Source organism: Lissotriton vulgaris, chromosome 8 (assembly GCF_964263255.1).
Source record: "Lissotriton vulgaris chromosome 8, aLisVul1.2, whole genome shotgun sequence".
Classification (NCBI taxonomy): domain Eukaryota; kingdom Metazoa; phylum Chordata; class Amphibia; order Caudata; family Salamandridae; genus Lissotriton; species Lissotriton vulgaris.
Window position 1 is genome coordinate 1,350,891,427 of NC_141696.1, and position 17,307 is coordinate 1,350,908,733.

The window sequence follows — 17,307 nt, forward strand, 5'->3', positions numbered from 1 at the left end:
TGTTGTGCTACATCAGAAGAGAAACAATCATTCACAACAACAGTAATATTGGATGAACCTGATAGTCACAAAGCCATCACCATCATCCTGTGACCAACACATCATCAAAAATAAAACGTGATACATGCACAGAACCACCCTGGCATCAATCCTTTTACATTAACTTACATAGTGCCTGGGAGGCAATATGTGTTCAGCCTAATACTGTAGATCCAGATAGTATGGACCCACCAACTGGAGCCTCATCAGATCTCCAAAGATAGTTCATCCCTAAAAGCAGAGAGTACATAATTAACAGGTCAACCTATTACATTGTAGTGAGGATAACAAGAAGGATATTATTTTCCTAGTCCTCTTACCAAAAACTTTGTTTTGTATAGTCACTAATTGAAAAGGTTTCCTCTTGAGTTGCAAGTGACAACGTCAGAACACCAACAGGTAGGCTGAAAAACAGTATCGCAAGGCCTAATTATTTTCAACGATCCTGCTTCTATCTACTATAAGTCAAAAAGGTTATTAAAGATATACTAACCTGGTATACACATTTGAATTGCAGGTATAACTTATTTTCTATAGGGTGATTTTTCTGCTTTTAAATCCGAACATTTTGTGAGGATACCTATTGGATAATATTAATAACTGCAAATCTTACTCATTGTGTGTTCATGGAAAGATGCACCTCATAAGGTTTTACATTCTACACATTCTTCAGAGAGAGCTACTGTGATCCAGAGGGCGATTATTCAGAAATAATCAATATGTTTGTGGGGCTCGGATAATACCAATAATATAGCACATTTACTCTATTTAGAGCGATATACAGACTAATGAGCTACTAGGAAGTCGCTCCAGATGCGTATCGTTGATGGGGCTTGACTAATCCCACTAATCCAGTATGTATAATGTGCAGTCTTTAGTGCTCTTATCCCCAAACAGCATATCGTCACGTATACCTCAAAATACGTTAAGGGAGTCTGATCTGAGACAATACTCTAGAGTGTATAATGCAAAAATATTTAGATCTCTAGAAAGGCTTATCGCTAAAAGAATTAGGCTGGAGTCTGTAGACTCATTTTGCGTGCAGTACGTTATTTTTAAAATCTTTGTCCCCAGGTAACATAAAAGTGCGTTTAAAAAACAAATCCTTTTTGTTTTTTATTCGCTCCACCTAACTATATCTTGTGTCCCCGAGTACCGTCTAACTGACAGGATAACTACGATCAAAGTATGCCGCACTAAAGTCTTCTACCCCTAAATTCCTCTTACCTTCTTATTCTTTCAGACGCACTGCTGTGTCGGCCGCCCCATGACACCAAGAAAAACACGGTACAAAGATGTAAGCGGTTTAAATAGTCTTGATTCCCGCGGTTGAGCTCGGCACTCTGGTATCTCGCGATCGTTCAGACGAGAGCTGTTGCTACACTGCCAGTCAATATGGAAAACGGACTAACTCTGGCCGCCATCTTAGGTGTATTAGTGATATCCATTGGTTATGTATCTAGCTTTGTGCACCATATTTAACTCTTTAACCATATATAACAATATAAAGAGTTGTTGGTTATCTTTGTGTATTAAGCATACACAATATCTCATAAAATAGTACAAACACAAACCACTTCCATGTTGTTTGTCTATAACAATAGCGGATCACCCGGCTGCCATCTCAGATATATTTACAGTCGCCGAAAGTTGCAGACTTTCCCATAGCTTCATAACCAAATTATATCAACCGTGCATCCTATATGTAGTGGAGATGTATAAGGTTTGAAGGCAAGAGGGTCACGCGGTGAAATTATTCAATAGCCTATTGTCTACTATTTTTTGAGTACTATCCAACCATGCACAGAATAATACTGTGTATAATATGGGGTTCAGAAGATCTAAAGCGAACCCTGTCTCGTGGTATATCTCATATTTGGTGCTTCGTACTGGGTTTGAGGACAAGGGAATCACGCAATGAAATTATTCAATAGCCTCTCATCTACTGACTTTTACGCGCCGAATGATATGTATGCAATATGGAGTTCAGAAGATCTCGAATGATCCCTGTCTATTAGCGTATCTCATACTTGATACTTCGTAGTCCTTCTTTATTCATGTATCTCACAGTGAACGCTTTATGATGAAATCAGAATATGTACTTAGCAGATTTTGACAATAGAATGTGTTACAGCCAAATACCAGAGCCCAGATGGATTCCAATGAGTGACATCACCAATTTCATTTATTAATTAAACTCTATCCAACACGGGAGTAGATCCAATCAAGCTTTAGTGACATACCAAGCTATGTCATCATTCAGACCCTTGCGCATACTGTCAAAATGGAAAATCCAAAATGTTTCGCGTTTTTTACGCGTCATCTCTGTGGGTTGACCCAACCTTAGCTCAATTTTCTCTATTATGCACCATTTAAGATCTAATTCTTTGTGGTGGGCCTCTAGGAAATGGTGTACTATGGGCGCAGAAACCTTTTTTGTCCTTATCGCGGACTTATGTTCACTAAAGCACATGCGGAACTCACAGCCGTTTCCCCCACATATGCCAATCCACATGGGCAGAAGAGTAAATAAACAATGTTACTGCTTCTGCAGTTGGTGAGATATCTCAATTTCACCTTGATATCATTGTAGCTAAGTTGATCTGTGACTAGGGCCGCCTCACAGGCGTGGCAAGAGCCACATCTGTGGTTACCCAGTATAATTGGTAAACCAGTGATAGATGTTTGATTTTCAAAGTTTTTGGCTTTATTTCGCGTATGAACAAACAGATCCCTGAGGTTCCGATTTCTGCGATACGCAACAAGAGGCAAGTGAAGCTAAGGCTCTTTTTCGTCCGTATTGAGGATTCTTCAATTTTTATTAATCACATTTTTGATTTTGAAGTTTAATGTTGAGTGATTTATTACGCAATCAAATCACTTGCGTAATTAATCATTTAACATTAAACTTTCAAATCAAAAATCTTGAGCTGCGACCATGTTGTCAGTCTCGGGTATTAGTAAAGATGGAGTGTCGGTTGGGTGCCAAACCAGGGTCTGTCAGCTCCCTCGAGGGCTTCGAGGAAGAGGGCTTTGAGTAGGCTCTTGAATTTTGGAAATGAGGGGATTGTTCTGATGTGGGGTGGGATGGAGTTTTAGATTTTAGGTGCGTTACCAGCAAACGATTTGGCTGTGGTTCTATGCTTGCGAGTTTTTGGCGGAATGAGCAGTAGAGAGCTTGAGCTCCTGAGGTTTCTGGACTGGCCTGCCCTTTTGAGCTTGGCAGGCAGATATTCTGGTTTACCTGTATGCAGGGCTTTGTGCGTGAGGCAGGCTGTTCTAAAGCTGGCTCGTAACTCCCCTGGGAGCCATCTGAGTTATCTGAGGGCTGGAGAAATGTGCTCGAACTTCTTAGTTCCGGTGACCATTCTTGCTGCTGCATTGAGTGTAGTCTTCAAGGGGGCAAGGTGGGTTTGTGCTGTCCCCGCCAAGGTAGCGATCCCGTAGTCTATTCTGGAGAGGACCAGTGCTTGGGTGGCCTGTTGGAAGTCCTTAGGTGGGAGGAAAGGTTTTATTTTGTATAGTAATTTTAGGTTGAGAAAGGCACTTTTTGCGGATCTTGTGGTGTGTTTCTTCATGTCCTGTTTTGGGTCTAGGGTGATCCCTAGAGATTTCACTGAGTCTGCCAAGGAGGGGTTACCATTGAGGGCATCGATGGCTTTGATCCATTCTTCGATTTGTGAGTTATCATCTTTGTTGGAGATGAGTAATATTTCTGTTTTTTGATTCAGTTTCAGGTGATTGGTTGTGAGCTAGTGTTGGACCTCTTTGAGCGTGTTGTTTAGTCTCTGGATGTCATCAATTGAGGTCGTTTCCAGATATAGCTGCGTGACATCAGCATATAGATGAAAGGGGATGTTGGATTTTCTGAGTAGAGAAGTGAGGGGTTCAATGTAAATGTTGAAGAGCTGGGGGGAGAGTACAGACCCTTGTGGAACATCTCTGGTGACAGGGTGAAGATCGGATTCGAAGTTTTTGATTTTTATTCTTTGTGAACGGTTGTGAAGAAAGGAAGAGAACTAGTGAAGGACCGTCTCTTGAAAACCGGACCTTTCTTGAAGAACTCTTAAGAGCAGGTTGTGGTTTACTGTATCGAATGCAGCCGATAAGTCTAGGAGGATGAGAAGGCAGCATTGATCCGAGTCCAGTGACTTGAGTAGGTCGTCTATGACATTGAGAATTGCTGTTTCCTTGCTGCATCCCTTTCTGAAGACCGATTGGTGGGGATCTAGTAATTTGATGTTTTCTAGGTGTTGGGTTAGCTGTGGGAGTACACATCTTTCCAATATTTTGGACAAAAAAGGAAGGTTCGAGACAGGTCTGAAATTGTTGAGATCTTTAGTGTCTAGCCCTGGTTTCTTTAAAAGGGGCGTGACTTGCCCTACCTTGAGGCAGTACACCAGCACGCCGAGGAGAGCATCGGATCCTCGGATGCCGAAGACTCCAACGTCGAGGAAGTCACTCCAGCTCAACGGGTCGTAAGTAAGACCGTCGACCCCGCCCCTTCCTCTACACCCTCAAAAAAGGCTTTGGTCACATTCTCACCTTCGGGCTCGGGTGCACACCGAGAGACTGCTTCCAACACCCCGCCTTCGGGCCCGGCAAAGAAGCCCATTAAGCCTTCAGGCGGCTCGGGCTCGAGCCAGCCTACTTCTGGTGCCAACCCCGTACCGACACCAAAGCCATCTTCCTCTTCGACAGTTGTTTCGACACCCAAGCACACGACGCTGAAGACTGGCAGCGGTTCATCAATGCCGAAACTGCACTCGGAGGCGAGTAAAAAATCAACCAAAGCTCCAGATTCACATGCATCGGAGCCGAAAAAACAGGTTCCCGTGAAAGACACTTCGACGGGGCACACTCCTAAACCAGCTACCGACTCGGTGCCTAAAAAACCTACGGAGCCGAAGATTCCGGCGCCAAAGGATTTGCCCTGCTCGCAGGAACTTTTTACACCGGATACAAAGCAGAAAACTCTTGTAAAAGATCCTAAAACTGGACAATTAACTCTCAACTCCAAGAAGAGACCAATGGAGGCACCAGCACCTCCTCCCCCTGCAAAGAAAAGAGGCATTGCAACCTCTCCCTTAAGAGTCCCTTCTCCACCACCTCCACCTCATCATTCTCCTACACTATCTCATAGATGATGTACACACAGATTATGATTATTAAGGTGGGGTGCATATTACCCTGCACAGACTAATAGTCCCCCTCAGTCACTTAATCCATGGGATGATTATAACACACCTGATGTGCCTAACATCCCACAAGATGATGCATACCCTTCCAGACCTTCCCCACCAGAAGACACCATAGGTTTTAACCTATTAGTCCAAAGAGCTGCACAATATCATGGGGTGGACTTACACACCGATGCAGTAGAGGAAGACTTCCTATTAGACACTTTTGACAACACACAAAGGTCTACTACCATTTTACCAATGATCAAGGGCGTCATCAAGCACGCAACAGAGGTTTTTAAAGACCCCGTCCGAGCTAGGGTCCTCAATCCTCGCATTGAAAAGAAATATAAAGCGGCCCCTGCAGACTCCGTTTATATTAAAGGCCCAGCACAATTGGATTCTTTAGTGGTGTCCAACAGGTGAAGCCTCACCACCAGATAAAGAATCTAAGCTACTTGACGCCTCTGGCAAAATAACTGCGGTACAAGCAGCTAACATCTGGCGCATTGCCAACACCCAAGCGTTACTGGCAAGATATGACAGGGCACATTACGACAAACTAGAGTCCATCATGCAGCACTTACCTGATAAATATAAAAACAGAGCTAGTGAACTCATACAAGAAGGTAAAAATATCACCAATACCTCCATTCGTTGTGCCCTGGATGCCGCAGATACTGCCTCAAGAGCAATCAATACTAGCACCCTACTAAGTAGACATGCCTGGCTACGCATTTCAGGTTTTAAACCTGAGGTATAAAGCTCCATACTTAATCAGCCATTTGATGAGACACACTTATTTGGCCCAAATGTTGACGTGTCTTTAGAAAAAATGAAAAAAAGACACTGACACAGCAAAATCTATGGGAGCTTTGCAGCAGCAAGCTCCCAGACGTTCTTTTCGTCGCTCATCATACAGAGGAAACACAAGAGGCTACTCCGCAGAAATCCCTCCTCTTCCTACAAAACCCCTGGCCAATCCACATTCACAAAGGGCTACCAGAGAGGGGGTTACAGGGGTAACAACAACAGAGGCAGAGGCAAAAACAACACCTCCCGCTCTGCCTCTACCCCTACCCAATGACTTTCCTCCCCTTCCTCTCCAACATTCCACTCCTGTGGGGGGAAGACTCCAACAATTCCTGCCTGCCTGGATCAACATCACATCAGACGGGTGGGTGCAACAAATTATTCAGTCAGGTTACTGTCTAGAACTAGCATCTATCCCCCCAAACATACCACCCAAACAGCGTCCAATGTCACAAGAACATATAACACTGTTAAAGCAAGAAGTAGTATCTTTGATAGAAAAAAGTGCTATAGAACTAGTTCCTCTGCACCAGCAAAACAAGGGGGTTTACTCTCTATACTTTCCAATTCCAAAGAAGGACGGCTCTCTAAGGCCTATTTTAGACCTGAGACCGCTGAACATATATATACAGTCAGACCATTTTCACATGGTCACACTCCAGCAAGTCCTTCCTCTCTTGTCACAAGACGACCTGGCTACTCTAGACCTCAAGGACGCATACTTCCACATTCCCATTCACAAGGCTCACAGTAACTATCTCAGGTTTGTAATAGACGGGCTGCAATACCAATTCATCTATGCATAGTGTACAATCTGCATCTCATATGCATCAAACGGAAAATGCTACTTACCAGTATGCATCTGTTCTTGGCATGTAGAGCTGCAGAATTGTACACGCCTCCCCGGCTACCCATGTATGTTCCAGTATTATCTTAATTAAATACAAATTACACGGGCATCCTTCCTGTACTTGCAAAGCTCCATCATTTCCCTAATGGCGTAAAACAATCTGGGGATGGAGCCGATGCCCATTCGCAATGTGGTCCAGAGGAGGAGTCACCTAACTCGTGACTTCCAAAGAACTTTTCAGGACAACAACAAACTGCAAACATCCGGGCCCAACACTAGGTAGTGATCTATGCATAGTGTACACTCAGATCAAGAGGAATCCCAAAAGCAAAACATCTGAATCAGTGAACAATCTGCAGACACCACTGCTCTTTTTGTGGCAGAAATCATGGTTCCTTTTCCTGGCATTCACTATCTTCTATTAGGACAGGTAATTACCTCAACTCCAAAAGCCTTAACTTCCAGGAGTTTGTTGTTCTGCTAATTTTTTAGGGGTTCTCCCAACCTTCCAGCCAGATCCACTCCATCTCCTGATACAAGAAAAAATGTGAATTCTTATTTAGATCACCCTAATTTTGCCTAGGAATAACACCATGTACTGCAGTCCAATTAATGCTTCTCAGCTTGAAAACATGTAAGTTGCCATTGTGCCTTTTAAATGTTATCTGAAAACACAGCGATCACCAGGCTGTCATATTGTGCCTCTGCCCCATTTCCTGCCTCCAGTAGATTTATGTTCCACTCTAGTATTCAAAGGTCTGACAATAACGGCCGGGTTCCAGGTTTTCAGGACTGAGGTCCGGACTGTGTTTGATTTCTAGATGTTGAATAGTTTCGCCAGAACAAAGTCCACTTTCTGTAAATCCCAAGAAACAAAGACAATTTTGCCTGGATCACCCTTCCACATTCTTGACTCTCGCATCTTGGACTCTTGTGTACTACTGCACCTTTAGCATAGAGGTTCTAATTTTTGACACATTCTCATCAATCACTTCCACTGCCATCTTTGTCTCTTTCGTTCTCTACAGCAGTTTCTGTAGATTCATTCTAATCAATCACATTTATACGAATGCAGAGTTTATTTTATTCTGAAGAGCAGACCTAGAATCTGTAATCGCTTTTAGATCACCAAGTGAAGGTATGCCATATCCTATTGACCCCCATGACTTGGCATTTGAAACGGCAGACATCACCATCACTAACCTAGTAATGTATTGAACAATTTTGTTGCGCGTAAAAAAAAGATATCTTTCCCTTGGACTATACCAACATGAGTAATCTTTAATCTTGCTAGATTTCTTTGTTCTTGCCGGCTGGGGCACCGTCAGTTTTATTCAGTGCATGTATTACGTTTGCTGGTAGCAAATGCATTCAAATCCTTATCAGTACGCAGACCAAGATAAATCGCTGAGCTACACCATGGTTGAGGCCCGGGCTCCCATTCCTTATAACTTTGACGTGGCACTCTGGTGCTAACAGATGTTGGCATTGCACTCTGGTGCTAACAGGTCTCTTTTTCTTGGGATATGCAGCTCTCCCCACTGGCCCCTCACTAGATGTGCTACCCAGACAGGCACGCACACAGCATTCTGCTATCCTCTCCTCCCAGCGTCTCCAGCTTAGATTAATGTGCTGCCATCCCTCTCCAGCACCTGGGAGCCCATGATCTCGAGGACTCTGTCCCTTAAGTCACCCTGGCCTCTCTAGGTCTCAATGGGCCCAGGCCATACACCAGGCCGCAGCACTTTCCCCTACTCCCTGTGCAAAGCACACAACCCAAGACAGTGTCGCACTCACAGTATTTTCTTTTTTTAACCCAAGAAATAGGTAGCCATCAGGCTTATCAACAAAACATTTATGAAGAAAGCCAATATATTGGGAAGTTTCTTGCATGGTCTACTAGACTTCGAAAAAACAAACAGATAATTGACAACATTGAAAATCCACTACTGGATAAAAGTAAGGAGATTGCTTTGGTCTTTCTACGACACAATTGGAATGTCTATGAGAAAATCAAGGAGATTCCTCGTTCAAAGCTAAGACGAATATAGCATTTTACTACACATGCTATCACATCACGTTCTATTACAATGCAGTCGTTACAATGACGGCGTTGTTAGAACGCGATACCTTTACATCGCAGATTGACTTGCTGTAGGGTGCGCGCTGGACTTAGGAATAGTATAATTTACTATTCCAACTCCAGCGTGTGCAACAGTAGGGAAGTGTTGGAATAGTAAATTATACTATTCCTTAGTTTAGAGCGCCCCCTACACATGTCGATCTAATGACTTGCAATGTAAAGGTATTGCATACTAACTACGCAGTTGTTGTAACAGCCGTATTGTAAAAGCACGGCGATGCAATGGCAGCCTTGTTAACGCTGTTTCCCGCTAAGACAGTTTTTTAACTGATAAATATCTAGAAGGAGAGAGAGAAACTCCAGTAGCTAGTTCACTTCCCCGTGGGATATAGGTAATGATCAAAAAGAGCTAGCTGTACTGGTGATGCTCATGTAGTGTGTGTCAGAAAAACATATTAGTTTTTATGAAGGCCCTCACCCACCAACCTAGTTGTTGGCATGCTCCATCATCGGGCCCCACCCGAGACACCGAGTGTGCCTCAGGTGTCATACTCTGTCATACTGCCGCAGGCAACAAGGGAGCAAAGTACCCCATTTATCGAAGAGATTTGAGCGCCTGAGGTCTCTCTTGCTCTGTAAAATATGTCTAATGGTAGGGTATGTGGGTGGAGATGGCATCTCCAAGGAAGTTTTTTATGTTTTTTTTCTAAACAAATACTACAATTTTTTTACAAATTATTCAATCAATTTCAAACTGGGAAATCTATTCCACAATCTTTTAAGGAGTTCATGATCGTTAGCTTCCTCAAAAAAGATAGAAACGCTACTAATGTTAACACTGCTAGGCCAATAAGCTTGTTAAACGATTCTAAACTATTTACAAAAATGTAGACTCCTCGTATCATACCCGTAGCTAATGGGCTTATACATGGAGATGAAGGCTGATTTCTACGCTAATACTAGTTTCTAACCCAAGCATTTGACTATTTCCAAATACAAAAACAGAAGCTGCTATTTTTATGATGGATGTGGAGAAGGCATTTGACCTTGTAAATTGGGACACATTATTTTTTTATCCTAAGGAAATTTGGATCCCCATGTCAATTTTTAGGTCTCGTCGGGCGATGCAGCGCGAAAGAGCTGTCGCCAGCGAGATCTGTTGTTATCGACTTGCCTGCGAAGTGGTACAGACCGGGGCACGCGCAGGGCTTTGGCTATTGGGGTCTGTGGACGCGCCTATGAAGACGCGCACACACGCACCAGCCGCCCCCAGCCACGCACACACGCAGCAGTCACGCACACACGCACCAGCCGCCCCCAGCCGCGCACCAGCCGCCCCCAGCCAGTGCACGCGTACTCGATTATTCAATAGCAAACACACGCACCAGCCCCCATGGTACACCCAAGCCCCACTCACTGGGCTCTTTTGTGGTTGCTGCAGGCTCCGTCTCAGGACTCCCCTGGTGTCATCTCCTCCGCCTCCATTGACGTGGCACACAAGATGCTTCCCTCACTCACGGGAGCCCCGCACTTGCATCGACGACCTCAGCCGCCACTTGTAAGCCAGGGATTCTCCTTACTTCTGCCGCCACCGCGGGCTCTCCCTCAGGCATGGGAGCCCCGCGTAACCACTTTCCTTTCGTCCAGCCACACCATGGGCACCGGCTTCCCGCAAAAGGCGGAAGTCCCGCCCCACAACAGACATGACGCTGCCGGACTTCCTGATTTCGCGCCAGATCAGGCCGGCAGCTTGCCAGGAACTCAGGCTATTTCTAGGTACTTGTTTTCACACTTCCCTACATCCTGTGTGCACGCGCATGTCGTCTCGCTGCATCTCTTCCTCCAGCCATTGAAGGTGAAAATATTAAATTTCCCCCACACCCGCATGAACAGTGGTGCGTGTCTTTTAATCGCTGAACCGCCCAGTCGAGCAGAAATGCAAATTGAGAGCGCGTTTTAGCACTCTGCGGAGCTGTGCGGCAGTAATTATTTTTAGCAGACTGACCATTTCACTGTATGCTGCATTGAACGCATTAGACTTTTCACAGATCTTTTCGAAACGTGTCCCCCTTTTTTTGCATTTCTGAAAATACGTGCATTGCATTTCAAAGTTGTATTGCCAAAAGTGGGTTTGTTTTTATATCCCTTCTGTGCCCGAGGTCGACCTGTGTTTATGAATGCACGCGTAGCATGTGGCTGGATAGACGGTGGCGAGAAATGTCTTGAGTCATGTGTCTGAGCTAGAGTCGTGACTCATACGTCTGACACTTCACTGCCTGAGACTGGAATTCTAGTATCTGTCCTTATTAGAGAGACACAGTGTGTGTTTGTGCCGTTGAGAAACACCACGTCTGCATTTAATCTGTCAGTCTCAGAATGCAAGCTGATAGCTAAAATCCAGGTCGTATTAAGGTGTCCAATATAACATGGGACTTCTGCACTTTAATCAATTTTGCATGTGAAATAAACAGTCACATTTGAACTGGAGAGACCACTTAGACGGTCAGAGTTGTGGGGGAGATGACAGACGACCTTTCAAGTGCAGACACAGGTATTAACCTTGCTAATGACACATTTACAATCATCTGGAACAAAGGGGCTACTCAACAAACAGAAGGTCTGACCACAGTTAGAGTTACTTGGGCCATATAGAAAGAGCCACATGAATTATACAGCAGGGAGGACCAAATCAGAAGGCAGAGTTGACGAAATTGTGAAGCAAGAAAAAGCAGATTTTGCAGTGTAATGTGGCATATTTTGTAACAGTACTGCTTCATTGTTTTACCATGAATACACATTATATTACTTTCTGGGCAAAGATGTGGCCCCATTAGCACCAGTTTAGCTACCAAATACAACAATAAACAACTGAAAGATGATGAGTGAACCTTTGTGAAGGACCCTCCATTGCTCTGGAACATGTCACCCAACTTTTAGTCACTTTTGAACCGATTGAGCTACAAACATTTTTTTCTCTTGTTAAAATCAGGATCGTATGCAGCAGATGTCTGACAGCCAGAGAGTAAAACACGGCCACTGTCTGTGTTGAACCTCGGAAAACAAACGCCTCCTCTCTTCATCAAGTCAATGCCTTGTTTTACAAATACAGTGGAAACATTATAACGTTCTGGATTCACGATTTCCTTGCATGCATTTGAAAATGCCTTAAGATCATTTTTTTCCTTTTTGTAAATGGTGAAATACACTTAAATAAATCCGTAAAATAACACCCATAAAGGTAAAAAATTCATGTACACTTTCACAATGCATATATCGCTTTGAATTACCTTCAATATTTTTAAAGAAGGCCACTGATTTTTACCATTTCATAGCTCTATTAATGTTAAGTAATTTAGTAGAAGTTCAGTTATAAATCTCAAAAGAATGAAATTCTGAGCAGTCCTTCCCAGTGTGTGACCTTCAGCTCACACCAGATGTCTACAAAAAACGTTTAATCGACGGAGACATCTTGCCTGATACAACAAGCATTTGCAATGCAATAGGTCTCGCATTTGCAAGAGTTTGGAGCTATTTGCATTGTAAATGACAGTGCCTTTTCATTCATTTGTTTTGAAAACATGCAAGCGGGGCATAAACACGCACTTTGTGCGTATAGTCCTTGCTTACGAGAAGCAAGGCTGTCCGTAAAAGAGACTGCCAGCTTTGCTTCTCATAAGCAGGGACTATAAGTACAAAGTGCTTTTTTACGCACATCTTGTATGTTTTCAAACGCATAAATAAAAGGCATTGTCATTTACAATGCCAATAGCTCAAACTCTCGCAAATAAGAGACCTATTGCATTGCAAATGCTTGTTAGTAATGCTGTAGAATCTTTATCAAGGCGCAACAGCTAAAGTGATCATAAATGTGAAAGGCAACAGGGCAGAATCAAATTAACTGGGTCACACATCAGGGTTGTGTCCCCCCCCCCCCCCCCCCCCCCGTCCCCTGGGTTATTTACGTTATTTATTGAGCCATTAGCTATCCAGATCTGAAGTGACACTACCGTCACTCCTCAAACAATTAGGATGCCTAAAATCAAGCTTTTCGCAGATTATATTATTGTATATCTTCAACCAAACTTAGCGAATATTCGTAATTTGTTGGAATGCAATTGCAGAATTCACTGGAGTTAGAGCTTATAAAGTAATCCATTCAAAGACTGAAATTATATTGTTTAATATCTCTTCAAACAAACTCCCTCATAACCTCCAGCCTCAACATGCATCTTAACGACCAATTAGATACTTTGGCATCTATGTAACGCATGCCTACTCTCAATTGTTTGTTTTAAACTATAAGACCACGTTATACAAAAATAATGCACTGATGGATAGGTGGAACTGTGTTCCTTTATCCTTTATTGGAAAAGTGGCTCTAATGAATATGTCAATTATCTTTAAAGAACTCGATCAATTGTTCCAAAAACGTATTTAGAATAATAAGCAGCCTAGGACTAAAATAGCAGTTTTACAGCTAGATAAATCACTGGGGGGACTAGCTTTGCCTCATTGTCAAACTTATTACCATGCTGCACTTTCAGATAGTATAGTGCAAATCGTGTCTAATACTTAAACATTTGACAATTAAATGTTGATACAGACGGCGAAAGAATCTTTGATTGACTTATCTGTTTTTTTTTTAAATATTCAAATTACCCGAAAGATCAAAATATAAGTCACGGCATACACTGGAATAATGTATTAGAACGCTGTTTTGGTTCTGGGGAGCCTTGAACTGCAATGCTTTTCCTCTACTAGAAAACTGTCGATCATTTGGCATTAACATCCCTAAAACGACATGGGAACGCTGGAAGCGGAAAGGGATCACTAGATTAGGTGACTTTTGCCTCAGTGAAAGATGTCTAACATGGGATGAAATAAACCTACGCCTAGGGGTGCAAGCCGGGAACCTGGCATTTAGTGGGCAACAGATTATAAGCTTTCTTTCCTCAACATATACTGTTTTAAACTTTGAAATGCATATACTGATGCGCCTGTTATATAAAAGCCACTTAACATGCATAGGAAATTGGTATAGGGCCATACGGAACAACATGAAGAGTGCTCTAGTTGAGGAACAGTTGATAAAAATCAATCATTCTAGCTGTCTGTCACTAAAGGAGAATAGACCGATATTTGGGTACAAGTCTCTGAGGGTCCCACATTTCAAAAGAATGGGGTTTTTGCAAAGGTGGCTGGCCTATTTTACACTCTGCATAGACTGCATCGGATGAATGCAGCAGTGCCAGATCAGAGTTTTCGTTGTAAGCTTGATGGAGCAAGAAAATCGTGTCATATTGTTTTTACATCCTCAGTACTCCAAAATTTTTGGGAGAACATTTTTCAGACGCTTACAGATATTACACAGATCCATATTTTGCCAGAGCCCATGCTTGCCTTTTTTTGGTTTTAATATGAAAATAGAAGGACCAAAAAAAGTTTCCAGTGTCTGCTGTATATTGGTACTGCTATTGCATGCAGCTTAATAATTCAGACGTGGAGAATGGAGGCAGCTCCTTATCTGAGGCACTCGCGGGCAAAAATGCAAAGAACTAAAATGTATGAGGAGGCCTATGCTAAACGGCGGGGCGGCTATCTATATTTTAAAATATTTTGGGTAGAATACAGTTTGATTTATGTAATCCCGAAGCCTAGGGGTACTAGCTATATGCTAAACGAAGAACTTATGTTTCATTGTAGTTATGCATGTGATGTATAATGCATGTCTTTGTTTCGAAATCAATTGTCTTTTTGGGTATTTTTTGTACATTTACCTCTACACTTTAAAATGAACTTAAAACTTTCTTGTCAGCACTTTATATTGAGCATGTGCAATCTTGCTATATGAATTATTTCATGTGTATTCATGTGGTTTTACATGTCTATGAAACAAGGATATTACCTTTTTCTTTATGAAGCTTCGCAAAGCTATAGTTATGCACTGCTCAATAAATGAAAACAAAAAAAAAGATTCAGATTGGTTGACCGGAAGTTTCTAGTGTGTTGCTAGTAACATAACCATTGACATAAGTAGGAACTTTATTGCCAAAAGCTCTAAAGACCAGGCACAGAATCTTGAAAATGGAGTGCTTGACTAAAGATAGGTAATGAAGCTCCTCAAGATGACTTGTTATTAGCTGGTGTCAGAGAATATTGAGCAGAAGTCTGACAGCCACATTTTGAGTTACTTGAAGATGGTGAAGAAGATATTATGGCAAACCAAGTTACTGATAGTGTCCGTAGTCCAAGCGAGAACTGATTAAGGCAGGGGCTATTAAGGAAAAAAGAGGAAGAATCTTTCTAAGTGTTCTCAGAAGTGCAAAGGAAGTCTGACCAGATCCGTAGAGCTGTTGTGGCCGATGATGACTCAGGGGGTTGGCTGAGGGTGGGGCTCAAAGGGCACCATCAAGGTGACCAAATGGAGGGCTTGTTACCGAACAAAAGAATCTCAGATTTCTCACCATTAAGTTTGAGACAGTTGGAGTTCATCAAACTTGCAACTGCCGACATACAAGTACAGAACTTCTCCTGAATGTCCAAATAGTTGTGAGAGGTAGACATAATAAGTTGTGTCATCAGGATAGGAATAGATTTTAAAGCCGAAAGGCTGTATGAGATCAGCTAGTGAAGCGTTGGAAGTGTTGAAGAAAGTGAGGTTTAGAAAGGACCTATGAGGGACCCCTTGAGATAGAGCAAAAGGGAGAGAGCAATGTGCAAGTATTCTAATTGTTGTTGACCTATTAGAAAGGAACAGAACCATTTGAGCGCTAATTTACAGATTCAAACACAGAGGAGCAATTAAGCAAGATAGTATGCAAAACTGTGTCAAACGCTGCCTAGAGATCATGTGATTTCAACCTCCTTGATTTATCCATCGTAGTCTAGAAGCTGTTCAAAGATGGCCAGCAAAGCAGTCTCCATGCTATGCTGTCAATAGAATTAAGATTGAGATCCATCCAAAAGTGTGTTTATTTCAAGATACTGACAAAACTGGTAGTTAACATGCTTTTCCTAGGTTTTTATAAGGAAAGGATAGAAGGGGTATGGGCTGAAAGTTGCTGGGGGTGTAGGATCCAACGTGGGCTTTTTCAGAAGGGAACCACTGGTGTTTGTTTCCATGCAGAAGGGACCAAAGATGAGCTTAGAGAGAGAGAGATTGCTAAATTCTGTCAACGGAGGGTCTTATGCGCTCAGCAAGTAACACAGACGCACACACGCGAGGTGTACATTGGTAGAAAAATACATTGACTCAAAAAAGTTTAATGTCTCAGAGGGGGTAGTTAGAGAAACTAGATTAGATGGGAGCAATTATATCACACAAAAATGTATTTAAGATCCAGGGTCGGACTGGGACAAAAATAGTCTGGGGTTCCAAAATAAAAGGGGCTCAATTAGCGAACCATATAGCTAAAAAAAAGTGGCCCACATTTGAAAATACAGCCAGTTTTGAACTTGTAAACACACACTGTAAATAAATAAGCCTGTTCTCTATAGTTAAAGCGGACACTCTATAATTGAAATATATACATTAGTAAATCCAAAGGGCCAGCTGAGATTGTGTGGGTGGTATAGAGAAGATCATTGGAGAAAAGTGCTTACCGACTTATAAAGGAGACTGTGTAAAGCCACAAGTAAAAGATCCAGTCCTCATGGGAGGTAACAAACGGCGGCAAGGCAGTAACAAGGAGGGACTAACAAGCCTCATAATCAATCGGAAGCCAGCATTTACCAAGGACAATGACACCCAGCCATTGAAAAATATGGGAGGAGAGTGGGCGAGGTTCCACAGCACACTCTACTCCAGCTTGCCTCGCAGAGCGAGCAGCGCATGAGCACTGCCTCTAGGCTCGACCTAAAAACTGCCCAAAAGCCAATTTGTCGAAACTTCCCATCAGGCACTACCTGATTGCCCTCTAGGCCTTTCCGAAGCTGTTAAGATCTGAACAAAATTTGTAGCAGCAACTATGTTTTGACTCTCGTCAGTTGGACCCACGAGAGATTTAGCTATAGTGAATATTTATTTAGAAGTGTTAGAAGCCACATTAATTTTTGTGGTAAAATATGAGGCACACACCCCACAAATGGAGTAATGGTATTTCTTAATGGCAGCCCTCTACATCAGTTGAAAATCTCCATTGCATGTTAGAGCTTTACTTTTTTTATGGGCCTGAGATTGTCATCATACCAGGGGGCAGTATACTTACAGGGATATGCCAGTATCACACAACTACCTAGAAGGAAGTGCAACCTTGCTTGCCTTTTAGGATAAATTGTGTGATCCGAAGTAAAATTAGTTTATATTCTTGCCCGAGAGTTTCGTTCTAAATCATTTGTTGGTT

At 42.6% G+C, this 17,307-nt stretch overlaps 1 protein-coding gene across 1 annotated transcript in view; it reads left to right on the top strand.

The window, feature by feature from the left end:
* Positions 1-17,307, top strand: part of CCDC82 (coiled-coil domain containing 82) — a 149,692-nt gene that overhangs the window by 45,171 nt on the left and 87,214 nt on the right. The window lies entirely within an intron of this gene.